General features: G+C 39.9%; 1 long non-coding RNA gene across 1 annotated transcript in view; it reads right to left on the bottom strand.

Annotated features, from left to right (window-relative positions):
• LOC306761952 overlaps window positions 1-23,590 on the bottom strand; it is a 43,481-nt gene extending 19,891 nt beyond the window's left edge. Inside the window, exon 1 of the long non-coding RNA XR_013771487.1 lies at window positions 23,480-23,590. This is a non-coding gene — a long non-coding RNA (uncharacterized lncRNA). The remainder of the gene's footprint in view (window positions 1-23,479) is intronic.
• Window positions 23,591-24,362: the final 772 nt, after the last annotated feature.

The following is a 24,362-nucleotide window of genomic DNA, read 5'->3' as shown; positions in this document are numbered from 1 at the left end:
GGACTTACCGGGACTAGAATAACACAATAAAATCACAAAATGATGGAATGTGTTCAGAACAGAATATTCTGAACAACTATCGACTGAGTTTTAAAGCAAAATGAAGAAAAATGGTGAAGAGAGAGCGTAGAGGCTGTTCACAGTCTGTACTTTTTCTTTGTTTTCCCAGCTGAGAGGCTCAGTCTGAAGCCCCCCTGTCTGGCCTCTGCTCCTCGCTGTCCAGCCGCAAGGACTTCCAAAGGAAAAAAAAAAATGTCTATGAACAAATAAAACCTGTCATAATGACCACAAAGACAGAAACCCAGTTGTTCAGCTACATACATGTGTTGTCGTAGTGAATATAAATAATAGAAATATCTCCAGCCATCATTCAACTATCTAAATATAACCATGTAAAAAAATAAGTGGCAACAAAATCCAAAACAAACTATTTATAGCCACGAGTACGCCTCCAGCTTTTCTCACAGCGATGCTTTTCAGCATTCTGGCATAAAAGAAAGAGTCGCAGCTGCTCACAAACACTGATTTCACTTTTTAAGACAACAAAAATATCACCAAGTGAATTTTAATTAAAGGTAATGTCGCTTTAAAAGCCACACCAAGCAGCTCCACCAAGCTGCCAGCAGTTGGTGATGACTTTGCCTGACCCACCTGTCTGTTGATCCGGCTGCCTAGCACCAGACTAAACACTGGGATTTTCACCACGGCTTATTGGCTGCAGCTGACTCACCAGCAGCCAATCAGTGCACGTGCAGGAACGATGGAGGGCAAGATTGAGATTGGAAGAGTGGAGGGGGAGAAGAAGAGGTTGTGAAGAGGCAACCAAAACCTCATGCAAACTCCAAAATAGAACCAAAAAAAAAAAAAAAAATCCACCAATCAGAGAGGAGCATTTCTGTTGAAATTTCTACAGTAAATTATTCTCAGTGCTGGCATGAAAAAAGGTTTCATTTGGAGCAAAATATACCTGCATTTGAATTTCAAGCCTCTCTTTGGGACTAATATAAGCATTCTTTGTTGGAGAATCACATCTGGTCTCATAAAAAAAAAAAAATAAATAAATAAATAAAGGGCACCTGTCTGTGAATGGCAATAAATTGCCTACCTGACTTCAGACAAGGCTGCCATCACACTGTGCTTTTAGCATTCCTAAAAGGAATCAATACCTAATGAATTTCAAATTGCGGCGTTTGAGGAGCATAAACGTATCCTACACATGAGTGCATAAAGTAACCGATGTGGATCGATGAATATGACATTACACACAGCCAGAGGAATGCATCTTCTTAATTGACCTGAGCATTTTCAAATTAATTCAAATAGTAATTAAAATGGATCAGACTGTGTGGCACCTTCATGCTGGAAGCTGTTATTGTGGATTCGGATCACCTTGTGACCTGGCCTTGTGCTTTAATTACCACTGTATCTTATCAGGCTGCTCAAGCAACACGGCAGCAACAGTAAGGAAATAAAAGGCCCAGCTGAGCATTTACTCTGTAATGGGATTAAGGACTACACATTATAAATATATGCTGCTAGAGTCAAATGTGATTTAAAAAACACACACGTATGCTATTCTTTGACCATCACTGAGCAGAATCAAATTTTTTCTTTTTCATTTACCATTTACTGTTATCTATGTGGCTGAATTATAAGCTAACTTTCTTGGAAAGATATTTTTAAAAAATACATCATTTGGAGGATAATGCTGGCAGCTTATTTTTGCTTCTACTGCATTCAAAAATCACACCAATAACACAACACCAAAAACAAGCAGAATAGGCTCAGAAATGCCGGATTTAAATGCAAACTATAAACCTGGTTTCAGTTTTAATTTATCTTTTAAGTTAATGTCCAGCAAATCTCGAGGACATCCAGTTCTCTGCTATTATTGTTCCCTATAACAATTACATGGTGAATTGACAAGTATTAATTTGAATTAAAAAATAATGGACAAATAAATGTCTTAAGATTACTTCTTATAATTGTTAACATTAAGGATGTCTTTTCATTTAGGAGGCCGAGGAGGCAGTTATTATCATGATACCTTTTCTCTGTGTCATCAACAAATGCCTTTTGAAAGATAATCCTCCTTCACAACCCCTCATTATCAAAGCAATTGTCTGACAATGTGAAGAAGAACACTAGAAATGAGTGAATTAGTAGAGGACTATGGCAAAATGAATGCCGATTCAAGGCTGTAATTAGGTCCCTGCAAAACAATCAGACTCAATTAGGAGGTACAAGTCAATAAGCGAAAACTCATAAACAAGAGGAGATCTATTCATATTGTATAGTTTTTAAATGCCTATTTGTGCCATTTGCTCGCAGTTTGGTGCCAGATAGTGGGAAGTGTCCGCACCTCGAATTGCTGCTAATAAAACAGGTGACTTGCAAATAAATCAGCAGGTAAATGAGTACCGCCGTCGATGAAACCAACCATTAGGTTATAATTGACTTGTTGAGCACCATCTTGCTGGGTCCACAAGCATGTTTTGAATTTAGAAGATGTTTGAAGTGCGTCATACAGGGACCAATGAGGCCATGACAAATTCAAACACTAAACTTTCCATAAAACCAAGAAGCAATGCTCTGATGTCAGAAAGCTGTCAGATAACAAACATACCAATCCATTTATCTGCACTGATTTTTCTGTAGAATTCCCCGACCATTCAGGAAGCTCTTCAAACAAGCTGAAAAAATTTAAACTGGAAAGAAAAACTAAGATTTTTTTTTTAATGTTAAATTGGAGTTCAAAAGTTGGACTTTATTTGTATAGCAGCACTTTACAAAAAAAGTCCTCCAAAGCCACTTTACAGGCATTGTCCAATTCAAGCCAATTCATTTTCATCCTGTTAAAAAAAAACAACAATCCACATTAGAACAGTTTATAAAAACCATGTTCATACAAGCCAATTCATAAAAATAATATTCCCCAGATAAGGAAAAGTGGGTTTCTATGACACCACAGAGACTTCTCTCAGTGGAAGCCAAACCAAAAAGAAGCCAATCTAACTGGCTTAGCACAACTTTTGTTGTATGACCCATATGGCACAGATTTTTATTTACAACGAGGATAGATGTCGGCGCTCATGTTTATTTTGAAATGGTTATTCGAAAGTTAGTTATGGCCTGTTAGTTTTTGTTGCAATCATTTCCAATCTGAGTTATAGATGCACGACTATGGAATCAATAAAAATGCATATATATGTACTAGCTATTAAAAAAAATATGACTTGACTAATGTTATTTTTTTATTATCTTTTCAATAATAAAAAAAAGTGAATATGTTCTTTATGAAACCATTGCATAATAAATGAAAGACATTTACCAAAGACACATTAGACTGTAAAATCACTTTAAGATAGAGATCAAAACAAAAAAAAAACACTAAATCAATGTATGTGTTTAGAAGAATGTAATAGCTAGTTCTGTGAAACGGGTGTAATATTTCATGCAACAAAATATCAGCCAGATTGTAGCTGGCCAAGTGTAACACAGATAAAAGATGTGCTGCAAACATCACTGGAACTGACAACTACAAGTCTGTATTGAAATGGATTTATTCGGCTTGGCTTCTAAACACCAAAATACGCCCTGATCCGTATATTCATGGAGTATCACAGCGCATTTTCTGATAGAACAAGATATGCACGACGTGTCGAAGCTGACAGCATGAAATCACATACATCTGGTCAAGAAAGTCAAGTCAGGCAACTGTCCAAAGTTCATCTCCATCCATTGGGAATTAGGCCTCTTGCCAGCTTCTAAAAAAAGCCTAAAACATTTTCGCAATGCCTCAAGTCGCGTGTGTACATTTGTGTGTGTGAATAAGTTGGTAAATGAAATTCTGTGGAGATGTGGACTAGTAGAAAACATGTGGCTCCTCTCACCCCAAAGCCATGTAGACTTACAGAGTGCTTGTCAGTCATCTGTGATTGCAGGCAAAGCAAACGGGATGGGACAGCGCAGGGATTATAAGGCAGCCTGGTGTTTCCAATGGGGTCTCCCCTGCTGGGCTACATGGTCCCAGCTCCCTTTGTCTGCTGTTAACCCGTTAAAATCCGCGGAAGAGCCCATTCAGAAATGTGTCACACACCCCGGGGGTGCATTTTGTGTGGAATAATGATCTTAAAGGGGTTACATAGCATTGCCAGTGATTCCAATGCACCCCCCCTTCCAAAACACACATTTAATTGTTTGATGGGATGTTTGAAGATTCACTTACAGTCAGTTCTTGTCTTAAGCAAGCAGCATTGTTTAAAAGGATGCTCTAGATCGACCATATATCTATCATTCTCCACAAATACGGTAAAAAAAAAGATAGTTATTAGAATATTTAGTCCAGATCGTTTCCTCTTTCCTTTGCCACAGTGGTGAGCATGCTTTGAAGGTGACTATGTTGAGTTGAGATAGAGAACACATATGTAGGGAAATGTTGCATGCTCACAGAGACTAAGTGTAATTATACTGCAGTAATGCCCTCCATGATTAATGATGTGGGCCTCTGAAACCAAACCATGGAGCCAATGGCAAATTACCACTATAAAAATAAACTATGATGTGAACAGGTCAGCGAGGCCAGAGCAGAAAATGTCTCTAAGTGTATATTTATACAGTGTGTATGAGTGAATAGGGAACGAGCTCCAGTAACCCAATTAGTGCTTGCCTACTGTCAGAAACAAGCTCCATCACTGCTAAACAGCTCTGCACATCTTCTGTTACCGTTTCAGCTTTCAGGCGTGACACCTGAGACCAGTTCACAACATTTACAATTAAAAAAAGTTTATTTAAGTTTTGAAGATTTATGGATAAATGTGAAAAGCGCAGTGGACCTCCAACCAACATGCACCATGTAAAACATTTTGGCTCCCACTGCAAAGTCAAGCTCCCATTTCTATTCCAACACTGAGCTTAGTACAGAACCACATTTGATCAGTCCTCCACAGTCCCCTCCACCCAACAATGCACACACACCCTTCTCGGATGGAGAGCACTTGACTCGTACCCAAATTGAACTCTTGTGCACTCTACTTTTTTGTAGTCAAACTGCAATGGAGCATTTCATTGAGAGTGTGGCACTCAAAGTAAAAGCAATCAAGGATTCTTGGGGTTATAAATCAACATTTGGAGAAACCTCAACGGGTGTTAAAAACATGCAATTATTATGAGTTGCAGCCAGGAATTTAACTGTTATAACGTTAATATTGGTGCAAATTAACCCCCCATATGTCATGCTGAAAATATTCAGGAAAACTGTGATTAACATCACAGTTCAGGGCGGAAATAAACTTACACGCTAAAAGTATGGTGTAGCTAATGATTGTGCAGATATTTTTAATTTATTTTGGACAACAGGGGATTCCTTGAGTGCTATATAAAGAGCTACCTGTTCTGACTCCATGACACATCAACCATTATCCCAGTTACAACTGTGATTTTTGCTTTTGATAATCCATTTGTGTGGCTTGAAATAAAATTTCACACTCGTCAGCACACTTTCAAGTAGCGTCTTCATAAATTCCAACATCCACACTCAAACCTGAACAGAGCTAAAGACAACATTTCAATGCAGGTAATCCATCTCACTTCAAATGCATAATTAATGACCCATTAAAACGTACAGCCCCCTTGGTTTCTTGCAGGAATTGGAATTTGAAGCTTGTATGCAACTTCACATCAATCAGATGAAAGCTGACAAACGGCCCTATTCTTCTTTTAATAATAATAAATCAAAGCAGGCACATGGCCATCTCTCTGAGACGGAGATAATCAAAAGCAGGGGATGAGACGTCCAAACATCTTGTCTAATGTCCCAATAAACTGAGGATCAACTGTTCCCAATTATAATTACAAAGCCATATGAAACAAAAAAAAAAACTGCATGAACTCATCCACCCCATCTTTTTTTTCCACACACACACATACAATACCAAAAATAAACGTTTAATGTCCATAAAAAAATGCTATCTCAAATGACAAATGTTTTCTGGATCTCTTTCCATTTTTCCCTCCTTAACAACATAAGAAGAATGCTCCGGCTTCATACGCCGCTGCTCCTGCTAAGTTTTAATTTCTCGCTTCTTTCACTGCTTTTTAAATCCAGTCACCTCAGCTCCCTGAGCAGGTGAACTCAGCCAAAGACTTTCCCACGGTCTTAGAGCAAATCCAAACGCCCCGAGTCCTTCCTGAGGGCCGGCCATCTGTCCGCTCTGTTTGGAGTGTGTTAGGGGGTAAAGCGTTAGCTGCACCACCAAATTCAACGTTCCAGCACACCCCTCCTTCGTGAAGAAAAGCCCAGAGCATCCATTCAGCTCAAACCCACACACACACACACACACACACACTCACACATACGCAGCTTGTACCCAAACACAAACAAATCAACAGACAAACAGACAGATGTGACTCCTCGCATTTGGCTGATCTTCAATCTGAAAGCTTCACATGCTTCCTTTTTGCGACAAATATGGAGACTTAACGACTGCTGATCTTCTAAATATAAACATACAAACTCATTTTTTGTTTTTTGTTTTTTTTTTACTCTGGTAAATTTAAATGGTTTCTTTTCCCCAGTTTCATTTTTTTTTCATGTTTAAACAAGTTTGTTGCTGTTCAGAGAGAACCCTCATTAACATGATATCTGCCTCTTAACAAAGAGTTCACCGTATAAACCTTGACCTTTGCTCCCTCCAAGTATAAATCATCCATGCCACTGACTTCCACAGAACAGAACCAATTCACCGCTAAACGAAATAAATTCACCACAGAAGCAGATAAATCTGGGAAGCCAGTAAAACGCAAAGAAAAAAAAAAAAAAAAGCATTTAGCTGAAAACCATCTTCATTTGGATTAGGATTTTCCATGACCATGTGACGCATTTCTTTCTTTCTCAAGCACATGCTGCCACCCCCCCCCATCCCAAGTGTCCCCCTTCTTCTAAAAGTGATGTGCTATCATCTTATTTTCCCCTCTCTCAAAGAACGACTCTGCCGCTGGTGGATGTGCTCCTCGCCCCAGCCTGACGCATTTTTAAAATGCGTGACATTGCCTCTGTGGGAGCATGAGAACGGAGCTTCCTCAATAGTCGGGTCCCCATACCCGGCCTGTAACCATGGAAGCAGATGCCTGCCCTCCCGGCCCTCCTTACCTCCTGTCGATCGCGGGCTGTGAGCTGCTTGGCCAGTGAAAAGAGGCTGCGCCTGCCTTTCTCCTCGCTCTGACCGAACTTGCCCCACTCCTCAAAAGGAGCCATTGAACAGGTCACTGGTCTAGACTTGTTTGCACGGTCCAGGGAGCAGCCTTGATGTAACCCTTGCTCTCCTCTCTCTCTTTCTCTCTCTGCCTGCCACACCAGCCGCCCAGCGACTGCAGACTGTGGAGGGGTGGCGGGGGGGTGGGGGGGACATTGGAGACGTGGATTTGAAAAGGAGCCCGTCCGATTTTGCCATTGTGCCTTTTCATTCATCGATCGCATGAATATCGAACCTTCTGTCCCTGCGTGTGTGAAACGGATAGCTTAGCAAGCATTTCTGCCCTCCCTCTCCTCAGGTCTGTGTTTGTGGGCCCAGAGCTGTGATTTCTTTTCTCTCTACTTGTAAGAATCTTGTTCTTCTTGTTTTGGTTTTTTTTTTTTTTTTGTTTTAAAATCAGAACTAAATTACTTGTTTAAAAACTTGTGTTAAGAGTCATCAGTGTTGCCATATATTAGTCTTTGGTGATTAATAAAGAACCAAGCTGATTTAATAATTCTTTACTGATAAACTGATAATCAGCTGATTTTAAGTGACTAAGCAGGCATAAAATTTATTTTATGGAATTGTTATAATTTATTATTTTCTTAAATCATGAAAAAATGCAAAATTTCTAAAATGTTTTTTTTTAAGATTTTAAAATTTAAAATGAATCTTATAGAATTAAAAATATTTAATTGACACGACAAACTGGAACATTTGTATTAAATAATTTTATTTTATTTCAAACATGATTGAAAATATGAATTCAGAATCAGGCTTTTAAATTACTTTGTTTCAAGTCAACAATCATAACGTGCTTTATTTTAATAGTTGGCTTTACTTTTAATTTATTTCAAATATAAAAAAAAAAAGCCAAGTTGATGCATAAATATCTGGATTTATAAAATAAAAACCTGAAAAATGTATGTATTTATTTCAATGTTAAAATAAATTAATATTAAGCAGGCAGCATTTACTAAACTAGAATAATTTATAGCATAAAGACAGATAAATCAGTTTCTATAAAAATAACGTGAGTGTGTTCACATATTAACCTCTTGCATTAGGAGGTTATGGATGAGTGTGTACGCATTCAACGGGGCAAGAGATTCGATGACAGCTTTAGTTAAAGGTGAGACGATCAATGTCAACATATCAATATTACTCAGTCAGATGAGGTGACTATTTGTTCGGTCCGATTTATTTAGCAGAACTCATTTTCTTATTTAACTGACAGTTTTAATGACTTGCCATCCTTTACTTTCTCTTTGTTCAAATTAAAATAATAAATGAATAAAAGAAAATATAAATGTTCTCAGATTTTTGTGGAGAAAATTTAGAAAATCTGCATTTAGAAATGGTTTGACTTATCTGTATTTTGCCTGTTAAAACGCTGCGGCTGTGTGACGCAGACAGGTAATAAAAACAATAGAAGGTGATTTAAAAAAAAAAAAAGCATTTCTCTGCATCCAAAACTTGCTCCATGTGACAGGCTGATGTTGCAGGGGCCAATCCAAGGGGACGGAGGAGGAGGAGGAGGGCAAAACAGGGCAGAAAATGAGCAAATTCAAAGGCAGAGGAAGGAAAGAAATGAAACCAGGGAAGAAAAAAAAAAACTAAAAGCATTGTGTTCACACAACAATCAAGGCTATGAAATGCAGGTCTGCTTCCAAAAACTGCTGCTGCTACCAGTAACCACGTCCAGACGGCGTTAAACCAACAGGAGGTTTGCCTCGGATTTGACCAAAAATATGCCTTTCAGTAATTTCAGCAATAATTAGGCAAACAGGAAGGAAACGTTGCAAACAAGCAGCTAAACTCTTTTTGGAACAATTATTGTTTAACATGAACTTAAAATATTATTTATACTTACAGATGAAAATAAATTTCACAAACGTGAAACTATATATAATCAGTTGGCAGTCATATAATGTCATATTAAACCAGTAAATCACAGCAACCAAACAGCTTTCATTCAACCTTTTACAGTTAAAGTTAAATATCTGCAAGTAATGCTTGCAACTTTAAAGAATATATCTTTCAGTAAAGTTAAAAACACCCAGCTGTAAAAAATAAATGACAAGACTGCTTGTTAGCAGTCCGTGGTGGTGTAAGACATAAAAACAGGAGCTGTTAAATGCCAACAAGACGAGAGGCTCGCTGAAAACACAACCAGCTGATCTGAGCAGGAACAATGGTGGAGAAAGGGGGCTGCAGGGTTAAAGGGGCAAAGATCCCTCAACTGAACTAACATCCAACACCCCAACAGGGTCGAGTCGGCCACATCCACCACACAGACGGCCTTCCTGTCTCATATTACTCACAAGCCCGGTTCACGACTTTACAGTGGACCAACGCTGTAAATCTGAAAGTTCTTTGTCCTAAATGGGGGAAGATTATTTCATGTCTTCAGCTGAAGTAGAATCATTTTACACTGTTTCAGCCACTTCAAGTCGTGGTTATTTTCTAAATGTGCCGTGAAATACCACAAGATGAAATAAATACGGAAATAAAAATTTTATTTCTTCATTGATGTGTGTTTTTCCCATTCCCTCAAATTAAGTCAGAGTTCTGCAGAGGAAGGGATTTAAGAGTTTCTGAACTGCTAATCCTAAACTAAAAGCAACTACATGGCAAGAAGAGAATCATTTCAACTGAGAAGAACATTTTATTTCTGTGAACTATGACCTTCCCGTCGCCGCAGGCGTACACAGAAGAGCGCTACGGATGCAACGTGGAGGAGAAAAGTCAACCAACATCCCACCGACGCCGTCATCCTGCCTTCTGGAAACGATGGCAGCTAAATGCCAAGTGCTAATGCAGCTCGTCTCCTCTCACTGCCGCAAAGACGCAACCCCTGTCAGCAGCACTCACGCATCGTTACGAGGCAGCAAAGCAAAGCAAATACAAGGGAGTTTCAACTCTCCCAGCCTGCACTGGTCCCGTCTGCGTTCCCTGGATGGGGACTGGGCGGCCTGTAAACTCTCCACACGGGACACGTTTTCATTACTGCTGCTGGAAATCAGAGAAAATCTCAAAACTTCTCAAAGTCTGGGTTAAAGGCCTTGTCGGTGCTAAACATTTAAAACCCCTGAGGTGCTCTGCTTTTTTTTAAAACTAAATAAATAAATATATTTTAAAAAATGTAAAAAGAATCTAAACAGTAAAAACCTAAATTAATTACAGGTTTAACAAACTGCACCAATACACACATTATAATTTCCCCCTGGGACGACGCTCTTTTTCTTTTTTCTTTCATGTCGTTCTGTAGAGGCAGCAGGATGATCTGAGCTGTAATTGCTGATATAAGGCAAATGCAAACGTGGTTTATTTCCATATAAACAGAGCAGGCAGACTTAAACTAACTCTGTTGTCTTCTTTCAGACACATCAGCATGTCTCCCTCCCTCAGGTCAAGCTCATCGTCTGCTGCACAAAGCAAAAGGGCGTCAGAATTTCCTTCAACCCCCCCAAAGCCCGCCAATACAACTGTTTTTAAAACTACATTTCATTTCCACATAACATCAACAATTCAAAAAACTAAACAGGATCATGATTATGAACAGAATCTCATTGTGACATAATTAAATAATTACACTGAAACTTTTCATGAAAAGAAATCGGGATTTGGTCGCCGATGCAGTCTAATGATCATCACGCCTGAGCAGCAGCTTCTGTGTTTGTTAGAGAGTTGCTGGGTCACCGGCCGCCATCACCACTGTCACCAAAGTCAAACATAAAGCTTCCCGAAGGTGGGCTGGAAACAAAGAGCCCACCTCTTAAAGTGCTGCTTAATTAGGTGCAGGACAACAAATCCTCTTTATTCAGTAGCCGGACACTTGTGGTGCTGGAGTGTATGGTCGGTGAAAGAGTCCCATCATAACATTAGAGGAGCGTCCCCCCCCTCATGACGACACACACTAATTCACTAATGCCTGTGTGTGTTAACAAGCCCTTCGTCTGTTTCTCTAACTCTTTGTCTCTTGAATGGGTCTAATAGGAAAGACAACACAACACACACACACACACACACACACACACACACACACACACACACGTTGAGGCCCTCCTTCGACACGTTGCTCTTTTTACAGCCACAAACTGGACACTGTGGTTTAGGAGTTGAGCAGCAACATCCCAGCTTGTCTTATAAAACACTGTTGTCACACTATTAAAATATAAATAAATTAAACATTTTTTATATCTAATATTTTTCTATATTTTTAAGGTAAATAAAAAAAACATTAAAGTAAATAAATGTTGCTTTTTCTTGCGATATTTGTGAAATAAAGAAAAAAAACTACATTTAGAAATACTTTTTAACCATGAAATTAACATATTATGTATCTAAATCATTAATACTAAATAAATTATATTATATTAAGATATAATTTGCAGATAAATAAAAAATAAAAAAAAACTCTAAAAATAAAAAGGGGTCTGATATGTTATTAAATTAATTCAAGCTTTTTAAGCAGACTACTGCTAACAGTGTGTGTGTGTGTGTGTGTGTGTTGAAGACAGAATACTCAGAGCAGAGTTTGGTATGGGTGGTGGGCCTCTAATCCTGAAGGACAAAACCAGTATATCCACCGAGACCAATCGTGTTTGATGGATCCCTGCTGCTGGATCCAACAGCAGCGGTTCGGTCTGTGAGGCCCATTGTGTCGGAGATACCCGGGAAGGAAACACACTCAAATTATATTAAAAACGGGACTCCTCAAATACAATATTAATTCACAGACTGCCGAGTCAAAGCAGATTATCTTAATCCAGAAGAAACTGATTTGAAATAGTCTTGTGTTAATCTGCACACTGAAAACCACAAATAACTAAAACCTTGTAAAACAATTTTTTTTGTTTCTGAAAATATTAACATGCAAATTTATACTTAACCACAGAAAATCTAATGAAATAAGAAAAAATCAAAGATTTTTTTTTTTCTAAAATGTAAAATGGAAATAAATAATCTTAATTAGGTATATTCTTAAAAAGAACAAAATCCACATAAACAGCAAAAAGTTTGACTTTTTAAAATCTGTCCCATATTTATTACTAAGACAGTATTTAGTTATGAGCTCAGTGTCGGCGAGGGTTAACGAAATAAAGGAAGGGTTTGGGAGATGAACGAAAAAAATAAAAGGAAAACATGTTGCAACACTGCCGTCACCCAGGGATTCAGCATGGCTGTCTGTGCATTCAGCAGACAGTTAAAGCAAATAAGCCTGTGCTCAAGTCAGTCTTACACCGCGCTAAATACGACAATCAGCCCCATCCTCAGTGTGTGTGAAGATATATTTGTGCATTTCGGCTGAAAATCGGCCCTCAGCTTTGTGGTCAGATGGCAGAGGTTGGCCGGTGCCTTAAGTCAGCTCTGGGTCACTCCACACACTGGCAGCTATTCATGACCAGATCAAGCCGATGTGGGACTCTGTCCCTCCTCTGGCCCCTATTTCCATATGAATGTGAAATATGCTAAAAGAAAAACACAAAAAAAAACAAACAAACAAGATCCTTGTCCCACTGCCTCTGCAAGAGGAGAAGACATAGAACTCTGCATCCTTCTTCATAAAATAATAACTAAACTATGTCCACCATGAGGAGTTTTTTTTTTTTTTTTAAATAAATGACAAAGGCTGCATAAACAGCTTTCACACACATAAACTATCTTTTTCATTCCCCACACGAGCCCAGCAGAAGTCAGTCCTCTCAACCAAGCAGCCTATGAATCAAAACACAAATGCACACACATATTTTGAAATCCCTCATGATGCACTGACACACACACACACACACACACACACACACACACAAGAATCACACCATGCTGGCTTCGTCCTAGCCACTTTGTATAAAGGGATCAGCCAGACAAAGGGTTCCTTCTGAAAGGCAAACAGGAGGAAGCATGAAAACGGCAATGAACGTGATGTTGAGGCGTATACATCAAGGAACCCATGAAGCATGAAGAAGCGACGGAGAAAAGCAGCGGATTGAAAAAATAAAGGAGCAAATATTGTAGATCTGCATACCCTGGTTGTCAGCATCCTCTGTCTGCTACCTGGCAGGCCCAGGTTGAAGCCAGCTGCACCAACACAACACCGTCACGCGTAGAAACATGTGCTTCAGGCAGATGTGGGCCTCCGTGCACATGAAGACAATGTCACACACTCCCTTTGTTGCACTGCATCGTTTGGTCGGAGACAAACCTCGGTGCCCTTTGGCTGCATAAAGGTGGGCTCAGACCGAGAGCAGGGGGACCATCTATTACAGGGAGGGATGAGGGGAGGGGAGACAGACCCCTAAATAGGGGGGGAACAGCTCAAGCAGCTACGCTTATAACTGCAGATGAGCATCAGTAGCCCAAAGCCTGGCGCTGCATTCTGAGAAGCCACCGCTGCACACACACACACACACACACACACACACACACACACACACACACACACACACACACACACACACACACACACACACAGACCTGCAAGCACACCTTTCCAGATCTATTGCTTTCACTGCACACAGGCCTTAAACAAATACAGAAAGAATTGTTTCTCTCCCTCACAGGCAGGGATGTTGGAAGACAGATTTTTTTTTTTTTTTTTTAACCACAACCGTTTCTGAAACCTTCCTCAAGTCATTTACATAATTATGGGGCAACACAATAAGGAAAGTTAAAGCCATGTAATGAAGCATAAAAGAACAAGGATAATAGTGCAGTTAAAACTGCTTTTTTTTCTTTTTTTTTTCTTTTTGGAACAAACATAATTAAAACATTAGCTGTTTCTATTGTTGGATCGACTCATGATCAAATCCATCTGATAGAGTAAACAATAAATGTAAAAACATGCAAACATGATGAGGTAAACTTTTGCTATTTTAGCTTATTAAATAAAGAACATTTAAGCTTTTCGACAATCCCACAAAAAAATCCTTTATCCCAAATAATTTATTCATGATTTATTCTAACGTCTTCCATGTTGTCATGTGTCTGTGCTGCCGGAGCAGTTATCATTTATAAGGCTACATGCTTATGTGATGGGTCTTATTTAAGGCATTGTTTTCATGGAGGAAAACAAAAATATGACAAACAAAAACCTCTGCAAAAGATCTGACTGAGCAGTAAATTTTTCTTTGATATGCAATAAAAACGAACCGGAAATTTTCCAAATATAAAGATAACAGTTTTCCTTCTACTACTAAGAACATGCATCAGACAGAGCATACATTTAAGAAGAAAACAGTAAATAAGTTTGTTTCCTGAAGCAGTTTCTAAACAAGATATGTTTCATCATTCCCCATAATTAGTTTGACTATAAATTACTACGTCTAAACTAGGTAAAAGGAATAACCTATATCTGCTGGTTCCACAGCAACGCATAGCAAAAAGGGAAAAGACATAAAAGGAAAAACTACCTGCACCACAGAAGAAGACAAACACCCCACTCTTTCACAATAACATTGCAGAATAATGTAGTTATAACCCTCCCATATGAGGGTTAATTGTATTAATATAAATTCAGTGAGCAACACTCAGACCAAAGTTCTGGCAGGGGAACGACTCCCTCTCTCCAGTTTCCCTTCATTTTTCACTCTTTTCCTGCAGTTTTGTTCCAATGTGGGGGGGGGGGGGGGGGGGGGGGGGGGGAACCCTGCACTTCATTACACAACTGCTGGGGTGTCAGGCCCGGTGAATTATGCCGCCTAGAAATATCTGTCAGAGCTAATCACTAGTGCACAGCCAGATGTGTACATACATGTTTTTACTTAGAAGGAGCCAATCACACAGCAGGGATTTCGCCTCCCCTTGTTGCCCATTTAAAACACAGGTGACATTTGTTAAGAACAGTCACTGCGAGACCTCCTGCAATGACACAAACTGACCAGATGGAAAAAAGTTTGATGAAGCTGCTGCGCTGGAATCGGCTCATTCTTCTTCCTCTGCAAAATATACTGTAAAAAAAAAAACTCAGCTGGATGATGTTTCACCTGAAGAAATATTACTTTGCTGTCTTTTTTTTTTTTTTGTTCTTATGCACATAAATGTGTTTGGATCACCATTTATCCTCTGCAAGACACCTGTTCAATAAGGAAAAGGGAATTTTTTGCCAAAGTCCCAAAAACTAGACTAAAATCCTGCTAACTTGGTGGAACTGCACAAATCATTACAGAAAAGCACAATCAAACGGAAAACCTACACACTTACCAAAACCACTAAACTTTAAGGGAACAAAAGAAAAAGAAAGAAAAGAAGAGAGACGTTTGTGAAGCGTCCCACTGGGGCTGATTTGGTCCTCACTGAGTCATGGAGTGTGACCCTTTCCAGCAGCACACCAGCCTCTGCCAGCTACACAAACAATCAGGGAGAACATGACATCACCCCTATAACATCCACAAGATACATACAAGGCTCACAGTTCAGCAGGTTCAAATGAGCGATGCAGATCCTGCTGATTCTGACACTTCTTCTAAATATGACTGAAAGCTCTGGCCTGCGTTGGATGCTGCAGGTAATTGCAGGGAACTTGTAGTAACATTTGATCAGAACCTTTTCCTTTTTTTAAATAGCCAGCATTCACTCATTAAAAGAAAGCAAACTGGTTTTCCCAGGCTGGATGTTGATCTCAAAAGCATCCAGTCTCTGAGCCATTAACGTCTGCAGGAGCGTAGAAGATGCTCCCTCCTGAGCGCGCCCACCATAATAAAGCAGACTGACCCCGGTGGGAGTAAACAAAACACAAATCTCTCTACCCTCTGGGTGGCTCCACCAGGAGACATCAATTCCCGCTTGCAATCACCACGTCTGCCTTCAAAGAGATTTCATTACACTCTCGCATCATCACGCTCCTTGGTTGCAGCTAGCATGCGGAAATGTTTTGGGATTTTTTTTTTCCTGCTAAACTTGACCCATGCAAAGTTTTTAAGATTTGACACTTGGACTTTTGTCTGCTTTTAAACGTGCCATGCTAAAGACGGTGAGTAATTATCACAACATAAAACTGTCCCAGCTTTGCAGAGCAGTTTTTTTTTTTTTTAATTCCTCTCCAACGTGAAAATAGCAGCTTGTAAAGAAAAAGAAAAAAAAGGCTTATGTAAGACGAAGGAAAAGGAGCTGCAAGAAGAAGAAGAAGAAGAAGAAAAAAAAACAGCAGTCCACCATGTGGCCCACAATCTATTCATTGCTCCCGTTTAATTTCTTTTGGGTGCATAATCCTTTCAGTTTCAATGGCAAATTTAACAGTCCCCAAGGCTTAAGCACCAGACTGGTCAATACAAAACCAGACAACTAATTACTGAGCGCACCGTGCTCTCCTCTGCCCCCTCCTCCCTTCTTCTTCCCTTTTTCGCTCCGACGCTGCTCTCTCCAGCAGCTGTGGGGATCATGTACACAAGAGCAGCAGTCAGGCAGTATTAGGTTTCCACTTCCCAGATCTCCCTTAAAAGCCTGTCCCATAATGGCCCTTCAGTCACACAAACACGCATAAGGTTTCATACGAAAAAGACACACACAGTTGGATGACCACATGTGAGTATTGACATTCACTTGAGCCATTTTGAAGATTCTTAAAAAAGAGATGTGTTTATTTGGCTTGCTGCATTTGTTTACTTGCTTCTTCAGCGAGCTTTCTTTTCGCTAACGCAAAAGGTTAATTGTTTTGATTGGACTGTTTCAAGTGGCTGAATAGTTCCCAAAGTAAATTAAATGTTTACAGAGAAGCAACATAAATGTTGATGATGTCGAGCAGTTAAGCGGCGGCTTTAAGAGCGTGTAATTACCACGTAATTGACACCTTGTTTCAAAGTAATAAATTGGGGTACAACTTGACAGGCTGCTTGGCTCATAAAAAATAAAAAGCAGAAAACCTGGCCTTTAGTGGGTAGTTGAGCTGAAACTTACGTCGTTAATCAGTTAGTAAATAAGTTCAATGTCTTTTTATTGTTGATTAATTATCCAAATAAATCATAAAAGCAAAATGGCAGATATTTTCTGTTCAATGGGAATATTTCTATAAAAATGTGGAGTTTTTCAATTTTGGATAAATCTTTTTCATTTTCTTTTTTTTCTTTTTTTTATTTTACATTAATATTTAATTGATCATGTTCAATAATATAATATAATGGCATTATGTTGTAATGAGTAAAATGATTAATTTTAAAAAAAAAATGGAAGATTTACCAAAAGCTTTAAAAGACTTGTGTTAGCATGATATTATTTTATATTCTAATACAAAGTTCCAACATTAAAGAATATTTTTACACAAGAGAAGTAAAATCTAAGTTTATCTAATCATTAAAAAAAAAAAAAAAAAAGGGTTACATTGTATGTTAAAGAAAAACCATTTCCTTTAAAATGCATGCATTGGATCTAACTCTTCTTAGCTAATCTGAATAAAAGAAATGAACCCATATGGTGTTGGAACCTTCCACCTGCCCTTTGGCGTTTGGTACTCGTCCTGTTTTAGTGCAGATGTGAAAGAAGTTATCCTGCTCTTCCCATGAGTAAAAACAGTGGATGTAACAATGATGACATGGCCATGATAGCATGCTCAGCGCTAACCCGACCCCATGTTGTGGGGTGTTGTGACTGTTGTCCTATGCTCGGTGGCCATCCTCCATAAACAGACGCACTGTCGAGGCTTTGATCGTGACCCAAACACACAGCGGCAGCTCGGCAAAGCCACTAATTTGCTGATGGGTTTAAAAACTCCCCCAGTTAAGATCACTTCCCTCAGATAATGGGAAGAGTTGGCCCCCGGTGACCTGAGTGGAGTGTCCTTTGTCTCGCTCCTAATGTTTGACTTAGCCCATTGTGTCTGCATTATCCAACACATCCAACCCCCCACCCCTCACGGCACAGCTTTGACGCGACAACCTTGCAGCACCACACTGGACTGCCCTGAAAGAGGAAATGCTAAATGTATGGAAACCATTTCCCAATGTGCCCCTGAGCGTTGTATGCCCCCCCAACACACACACACACACACACACACACACACACACACACACTCTTCCTTCCCCACCCTCCAAAACCCCCCAACAGTCGTGTTTGCATGGCCACAAAAGGGTAGGGTCATTTATGAAGCAGAGCTGTTTAAAAAGGTACAAAGAGAATCACGTGGCTAGAAACACTGGAACGGACACACACATACACAAAACAATACGCCAGCGCCCGACCGAGTGACTTGACAAAGAAATCCTGAAACCACTCGGCTTCCAAACAAGGAAGACGAGCTCCTGTTGGCTCAAAGAGAAGCAGACAAATTGATAATGATCTCTTGACCTAAGAAGCGGGCAGCTGTCCAAACCACACATTCCTAGAATTTGCTGAAACACAAAAAGTTAGGTCAAATAAAATGTAAACAGAATCAGTGAGTAGTAAAAGCTCAGCACTATTTGAAGCTGTATATGTTTAAATGTCTAACCATTGCTCTGCAGCCTCTCGCACCAATCTCAGGGATGATACCTGAACCGTTTGCTGTGCTTGACCTGATAAATTCTGCAGCAGGAGACGATTGCTGTGTGCGGTGTAAATGTAGGGAGACATGAAAGGGAGAGTTTAACTTGGCAGCTGTTTACAAATGCTCCTCTTCTTCTTCTTCTTTTTTTTTTATTCCCTCCCGCAGCAGAGAGAGATAAGCTTGCAGAGCCCAAAGAATATGAGATGCACTGTTTCTCCAACATATTGAAGACGTAAGCTTTAAACTGTTGCACCCTCATCAGCACCCTCAGCTGTAATCATAAAGATGTGTTCAAAAGCAGGAAATGAAAGGATACTTTTCTCTTTTGTTCTGCATTTCTTTCTGTTTTGCACTGGAAAGGGCAGCTGGGATCACTGGTGAAGCGACATACAGTCTCCATCATAGACATGACATCATCATGTTTATAACAGACCCAATGGGAGCCATTTGTGCCAGTATTTAAAGCTCTGTGTGGGTTTGTGCTGTAACTTTGGTGCCATTGCAATATGTCTTTAACGTCTGCATAAGCTAAAAGCACAACATGTTGTTCTACTTTTCTTATTCATATTATCATAATAGGTTTAATTCAATTTACAGGCATGGGTATTAGTTCGTTGCAGCAAACAGGGAACACTTAACATCTGTGCTGTTTTCCACCGGCGATGCCCGAGACTTAGCCAGTCATTAATAATTCAATAATGACTGGCTTTTTGATGGTTATCATCTGTCATTATCCAATTGTTGAATGTAAATTTTTGCATCAATATGTCATTTATAATTTTCATCAAATGAATTTAAGGTAATGACCAGTGGAGTTGGGACTTTTTTTTGTAACCACATGGCAACAGTGGTAAATCACGGTTTTGCTCAATACACACCAGCCTACATGATGATGAATGAAAAGTGAATTCTCAAAGTTAAATAGTTTGCATCCAACACTGTTGGCTGAAACTCTTGCTTGGGCAGCATCATATGGATGATTGCAGTGGGAGGACTCAGCTTTCAGCAGGATGCTGTTGGGAGAATAAAGGAACCAATGTCCCAGCTGAATAAATAAACCTAAGAGGACTCAACATGAAAGTCGTGATTATGCCGGTCAGATCTGTGGAACGTGGCGAGACAAGATGGGGTTATGAGGCTTCCGTTTTCCTGGTTTCCACGGTGATGAGCTCCTGCAGCAGGAAGAGTTGTATATTTATTCTGTGAGTCTTCTGATCAAATTTCTTCCTCAAACAGCGTGGATTCAGAGTCCAACACCGTATGCTTACATTAGACAGCAAAAACTGTCGCCTTCTAGCTGGAGTTCAGACTAGTGAGGTATGAGGTTCGTTTCTCACAGAACTTCTTCTTCAAGGCAGGAAAACTGGTGTTGTCTGTTCTGAGTGCTGCGAACAGGAGAGGCCAATGGGTGCCACTCAATGCTTTTACATGCACTCTAGTAATCTGATCACAACCCGAGTAAGACAATACCCAGATTAGAACTGTCATGCAAACATCCTAACAAAGTTATCTTACTTACATTATGGCTGTAATGGCAGAATACACAACTTGATTTCCAGGGATGGATAACGCAATGAATTATAAATGACTTTCAACGTGTAGATAGCGCTGTAGGCCTGGGTGATATATTAAAAAGTATCATGACAATATTTTTTTCTATATTAATCCATCTTGACCCTGATCAAAATAACATAAAATGTACTAAAGATAACCACAAAGCAAATGGTGTATTTTGCTATGAAATGTCTGCATCTTGCTGGAATATCTTTGCTTAGTTCTGAAAGCTTTTTACTTGGACACAGCAAGAAGTGGTGAGCCGAGCCACATCAACTTCCACTGTTGCTGGGGTCATACCTGTTTAGGTGAGTTAACAAATTAGTTATGGTACCCAGTTTGGTGTTTACCAACCAACCACAACGTTTGCACATCAGATCAATGTGCTTTCCATCCTTTTTACTGAATCCAAACCAGTTCCGTATTACTGACAAAAAGTGGATTATTTGTCAACTATTTGACCATTTTGGAGGATAAATGGAGTCCAGTTTCAGTATCACTACTATTTTAATGTCTCTCATTTTTTTTTAATGTTCGCAACCAGTTTAGAGGTGCATTGTTGCCAACTAGTGGACTGGATGTGTTGAAGGACACACAGCCGGCTCCTCAGATGGACTGACTGAAAATGTTCCCAAGATCAACGCTGTTTTGGAAAATATTTTGAAATTGCTTCATCACATAGCATTGTATCTCATAATTTTGAACAGGTTTTAAAAAGGTAAGATTGAAGTCATCAACACTACATTGACTACATGTAACCTATTATGCTGGGTTTTTTTTGTTTCCCTGCTTGTCCTCACGGCTCCTCCTGGATTTTAACTGTTAGATGAAATCCTGCTGAGCTGGAAGTGGTGCAGATACGTTACATAGATCCATAAAAAAAATTGTGGTTAGCATTACATGAAATACAGCGCAGCACCATAAATGTGTTCAGAGAATGAGTGAAAAAAGTCCTCAGCAGGAAGACTGAAATGTAAATCATACATCGTCTCTCTTGGTAGAAAGCCAGAAAAGGAAACCACCACCTATTTCCTGGACCAGTCAGATCCTGCCTGCTTTCTGAGTTTCTGTTTTCATCCTCAATGGCACCTGTGTCATTCACATGTCAGCAGCAGGCTAACAGCTAATAAATCACTGCTACTAAGTGAGCTTTTCCTTTTCACTGCTTGCACACAAAAAGCAAGCTAATTTATAACCAGAGGAGGCATGAGGTAGAGGCTAAAACTGGCTGCAGGTCAAGCAGGTTATCTGAAGACATGTCTTCATCTGGTGTAAAGGACAACAAATAGTTAGGATCATTTATACACACATCTGCAACTCTGCAAGCTCGATGCCGTGCTAGGTTTTTAAAAACGTGAACAGCACTGTTTTTTTTTTTTTATTGATAAGCTTATTTAAACAATCAAACAGCTTAAAAGAAGCTGATAAAAAACTATTTCTGAGAGCTGAGCAGGAAAGGCATGATGCACAGACAGCCGGGAAGATAACTTCTCGACCCCTGTTACAGTTCTCCTGCTTCATTTGTCTATGACCTACATGCCCAAAATAGAGAACTAGATTCTGTAGCAGACACTGTTTATGTGTATTTATAAAAGAGCTGTGGCGGCGTCTGAAATCCAGAGAAAGATTCCTTACGTTCTATAAGTTAAACAGACAGCAGAGCAAAAATAAAACTCCTGCCTGTGAAACCTTGGCTTTAAAAGCACATTTCATAGGAGAAATAAGTCCATTACTGCAAGTCAAGATACTCCATTCCCATGTTGCTGAGATGTTTAATGAACAGAGGGAACGAGGGAGGTTCAGAATGAGTCAGACAGAGATGGGTTCTGATTTCTCCAACGAGAGAAGGGAGTAAGGTCAAAACCCCCCCGAACAGCAAATGAACCGTCAAGGTGAGACGCATAAATCACAGCTCTGAAGTTCAGCAGCTGCCCAGAACCAGTTCACTCACTTCAATCAGCTCACCGCACTTAGCTTCTCACTTTAAAGTAAAAAGGCTGCTTCTATTGTCTCGGGGCTAATGACATTAACCTAAAGAACATTTTGTTCTAAAAATAATCATTCTGATTTCTAGGAAAAACAAAGACTTTACATTTTTCTGGTTCATTTTAAAACAAGTTTGTTTAGAGATGGGAGTGATCACTTAATATTACTAGATTATCTCAAATATGTTGGAGTTCATGCTATTTTTACATGTAAAATTATGGTTTAACTCCATTTGTTTTTCATTAAAACGCACAAAATTCAACTGGAATTTTAACTGCGTAAATTAATCATAAATTGTTTGTGTAAAATGTAAGATAAATGCATATTGAAATAAATGTCTACATGCAAATTCAGAGCTCCAGAGGTATTCCCTCTCTGTTTTTTCTACATAAAGATGGTTATTCAGAGAGCCTGTCGTAAAGTACTGAGTGCAAAAACAAGAAAATAAACTATAATCTGTTTAAGCACGACAGGAAGACAAATAAACCGCGAATGATTTGCAACAACTGTCTTTTAAATAAACGTATTTTAAAACTCAAGATTTCTTCAGAATTTCATTTAAGGCCCACAAAACCTAAATCGAGGCACAATCGAAAAAAAATTCCAAACTTTGATACTCTGAAGAAATTTTCTGATTTCTTTGTAAAAACTCACATGAGAACATATTTTTGTATGCTTGTTTATATATATATATATATATATATATATATATTTAAATAGAAGAAAATAAGTATTTTTTTTCCGGTTCAGATATTCTTCTGTGTCTTCTAACTGGACTCGGCCACATCTTTAAAATTTCAAGCTGGTTCGGAGATGAAACCACTGAAGCAGCTGACAAATTTCCTCAGTTAAATAAACGTCTCTCACAACGGATCTCCTTCAACCAGAGGCACATGTTTCACAGCGACGATGCCGCAAGTGAAAAAAGTTTTCAGAAAGCCGCCTCGGCCGAGTGCCGTTCTCTTTGACCCCTCTGAATTCCCTTCCCCCATGAGGCCTCCCTTCCATCCACCCCCCCCCCTCCAACTGCATCACTCCACCTTGAACCTCAAAACTTCAATTCAAATACAAAACAATCTCAGCGTGAAACGAACCAAAAGGTTTCACATTTATATCTAAAAACAACCAGAATTGTGAGAGACTGAAGTGAGAAAGACGTTGCGTTCAGGCGTGCAGGATTTTTTTTTACAGACGGAACTTCCAACAAGTGCAACAAAAAAAAACCAAAACAAAACAGAGAAGCACTTACCGTCCAGATCCCGACATCCGAGCCCAAGAATGAAAGATTCCTCTCTTGTCTAGCTCCGATCCACTTAAATTTTTCTGAGCTCCCATATGGCACCCCCCACCCCTCCAGGAGGCAGAAGGCAGAGAGAGTGCGACAGAGCGAGAGTCGAACACACAGAGAGCGGGAGAGTGAGGGAGGGAAAGTGTGTTGTGGAGAGGGGGGGGCAGAGGGTCCTAGTGTGGAGATGCAGGGTACTCTTGCAGCTGTGCGCCCCCGTCAGTATCTCCTCAAATTCAATTCCTCTCCTCCGTGTGTGTGTGCAGCACCGTGGAAAAAGGCAACGGAAACAAAGTGATCTTCTTACACTCAGCCCGGAGACAAGAGGCACGGAGAGAGGAGAGAGGCAACATGCGCCGGCAACGCTGGGGAAAACACAACGAGGGAGCTTGCTCAGGAGGCCGAGGCAGCCGGAGAATAAGCAGGTTCAAGTTTTTCCGCTGTTTCCTTTACTTTGTTGGAGAACTCTGCCGGCTTGAGTGGGAGGGAACAAGCGCGGCGCTTCTAGGAAGGCAAGGAAACAGTCCATAATACCTTCCAGCTTCTTTCAACCCCCACCTTTCCCTCCCTCCCTCCCTCCCCGTTCTCTCACTCCCTATCACTCTTTCTCTCAGCCTCTCGCTCCAGTAATAAGCCTGGCCGCAGCAACCCCCTCCTCCGGGTGCTGGAATGCAAAGCAAGACTTTCAAGAGGCCCAGTTAGACAATCCTCGGAGTCGCTGCACCTTGACCTCCGGGTCAGGTGTAGCTCGCGTGTGTGTGTGCTGAATGGTGTGGGGTTTTAGTTGTGTCTTTGTATACTTATATGTGTGGTGAGTGGAAAGGGGGGGAGGGGGGGGTTTGCACCT

Source organism: Telmatherina bonti (assembly GCF_933228915.1).
Source record: "Telmatherina bonti genome assembly, chromosome: 10".
Classification (NCBI taxonomy): Eukaryota; Metazoa; Chordata; class Actinopteri; order Atheriniformes; family Telmatherinidae; genus Telmatherina; species Telmatherina bonti.
The sequence above is the reverse complement of the archived record's forward strand: the minus strand, read 5'-3'. Positions and strand labels throughout refer to the sequence as shown.